Source organism: Galeopterus variegatus, unplaced genomic scaffold, assembly GCF_000696425.1.
Source record: "Galeopterus variegatus unplaced genomic scaffold, G_variegatus-3.0.2 Scaffold11120, whole genome shotgun sequence".
NCBI classification, from domain to species: Eukaryota; Metazoa; Chordata; class Mammalia; order Dermoptera; family Cynocephalidae; genus Galeopterus; species Galeopterus variegatus.
In genome coordinates this window covers 45,275-47,981 of record NW_007737231.1, presented here as the reverse complement: position 1 = coordinate 47,981, position 2,707 = coordinate 45,275, and the positions used below count along the sequence as shown (strand labels likewise).

General features: G+C 38.0%; 2 pseudogenes; one reads left to right on the top strand and one right to left on the bottom strand.

The window, feature by feature from the left end:
• The window catches only part of LOC103610424, a 2,818-nt pseudogene extending 2,399 nt beyond the window's left edge, over positions 1-419 (bottom strand).
• A 927-nt stretch (positions 420-1,346) lies between these two features.
• LOC103610422 lies at positions 1,347-1,856 on the top strand (annotated as a pseudogene).
• Positions 1,857-2,707: the final 851 nt, after the last annotated feature.

Genomic DNA, 2,707 nt, shown 5'->3' with positions numbered 1-2,707 from the left:
GACGCGGGGCCATCGCCCTCTCTGCTCGGCCGCGGGGGCGGCTCTCAAGTGTCTCAAACCTTTTGGCATCCTCGACAGGCTTCCTTAACATCAAATTTATAAATTAAGTCTTTGACTGGACAGCCTCAAAAGATTTACTTCTCACTTTGTAGAGACGGTAAATGATTCGGCTTACTTGGCAAATTGTATGGGAAGGATTGTGAAACGATGTCACCAGATCTTCTTTCAGTCACATTTATGGGTATGTTGTAGACATAAATGTTACAGAATTATATAAAAATTTAAAAATCTACCAATCATAATTTTGGTTGTCATGTTAAATATTCTTTAGAGTTATATTTATATAAATACATTATTAATATATTCTAAAGATTATATAAAATTTAAAAAGTCTGATGGTCCTGATGTCACACTGTCATGATTCTGGTGTTATTTTAAAGTACTGTATACCATAGAAATAATAAAATTTTCTGGTCAATTGCTGATTGTAGTGAGCTTTCATCAGATTTTAACCATGGCTCTTCTAAGTCTCCCAAGTCTTTGTAATCCACAGTTTTGATTTTTCTCTAAAGACATCTGTAGTCAGATTCCTGACACTCTTAAATACAGGTAATCTTAAATAACAAGTACTCTTAAATACAGGTTCCTTTTCTTTTTTTTAATAGACCACTGGTAAGGGGATCTTAGCCCTTGACTTGGTGTTGTCAGCACCACACTCTCCCAAGTGAGCCAACCGGCCATCCCTATATAGGGATCCGAACCTGTGGCCTTGTTGTTATCAACACGACACTCTCCCGAGAGAGCCACAGGCTGGCCCCAATACAGGTTTCTAATAATATTAAGATCCATGGACAAAATAAACATTTTTCAGAACCCTAATAAGGAAACTGATGTGTACATGAAACTGCTAATCAAGATCACACAAAACAAAAATTATTATATGAGGTTAAATAACCGATAAAATAATGATTTTGTGACTTTTATTCAAAACATTGTTGGTTCTTTACTTAAATGTTTTGTTTTCCAGATTTAAGGAAACTTTCTCTCAAGCTATCTATAGTTTACAGCAATTTGGTAAAATATACTTTTGTGAATAAAGATGGAAGCATTTGTTTTTTTTTCTCCCTACTTGATTCTTCCAAAATTTGAAAACTATTTGTGAGTATTCTTACACTTTTTTACGGCAATATGGTTATTTACACAAGTTCAGTAAGAATTCGCTCTTTTCAGAACAGGATATAATTGGAAACACTGCTTTACATTACCAAAGCCTTAACTGAAATATCGTATTTAAAAATACGCATGGAGAGTTTTGCTCTCTAGACTCTGAGCTGCCAGCACTTGTGATGCTTTGTGGAAGCTGAAGCTGCACTTCCTGCATGGCCCCTCCAGCCAGCCAGGCACCTCAGATGAAAACTGCGCCTAGGCCAGCACCAGTGGCCCCACCATTTGCAGTTGGTTCACCTGCTGCTACACCCTGAAGGCCAGGTCTGATGGCCCAGATGGCAACCACTACAGCTGGGGCTGTGGGTTCTGCTGTTGGGTACACACTGGGCCATGCCACCACAGGGGGCTTCAGTGGAGGGAGTAATGCTGAGCCCTCAAGGCCTGACATCACTTACCAGGAGCCTCAGGGAGCCCAGCCAGCACAGCAGCAGCTGTTTGAACTGTGTTTCTATGAGTTAAAAGTTTTTGGAGTGTGCCCAGAATCAGGGTGACATTAAGCTGTGTGAGGGTTTCAGTGAAGTGCTGGGACAGTACAGACTTGCAAATGGATTAGCCTAATCAAGAAGTTCAAGTTGAAAAAACGGAAAATTGACTCTCATGACCAAGTTAATTTAGCATAAACATATAATCGATAGAGAAAGTATAAAGTGTAAAATCATCAGTTAAACCTGTGTCACAAATAGCTTCCTTTCTCTGTAATTGCAATGGAAGAGGGTGTTCTTACTACACAGAAGTTCATTGAGATGGCATAGAGTTTGAGGCTGGGCAAATGTTTGTGTGGCCTCCTTACACCAGTTGTTGTGATGTTATTGTTTGTGAGTTAATTAGAATAAAGTGATCTTATCTCCCAAATAAAAATATGCATAAAATGCCTGACTTCAAGGGTTCTCAGCCTTACAGTGAGTAAATAAAACTGTCACTGCCTGGAGGGCTCAAAAATTTTATGACTGTAGGTAAAATCTAAAATTTGCCTTGGTTTGACTTCCTAGCCTCAGGCTTTAAAACCTGGAATTCCTATATGATCAATGTAGAGGAAAAAAGTCATATTTCTAATGAAAAACTATAACATACCAGTTATTAGATTGTACCTCTATACATTGTATTTGAATTTTTGTTATCTACAGACTGGACTAGATCCTAAATTTGTCTAGGTTCCTCCAATCCAACTTTCTTTTATACAGTTACTAAAAATGGACACTGCTTTGTTCCTGAAACTCTGTAAGGTGAAACTAAATAAATTTTAAGGGACAAGTCTTGGGCCTGTTATATGGACCATTCAGAAAGTTAACCAAACTGCCCAATGTCACACCAGAGATATTCAACTGCAAACCAGAACAAGACGTTAACAGTTTCACGTTGTAAACATCTTTCCTTAGATGTCAGAACAAGACTCCATATCATAATGAGACATTTACCCCTCTTAATATCTATCTTTTTCACTGAATTACAGTCATTTACTCAATTGGTTGTCTTTAAATCT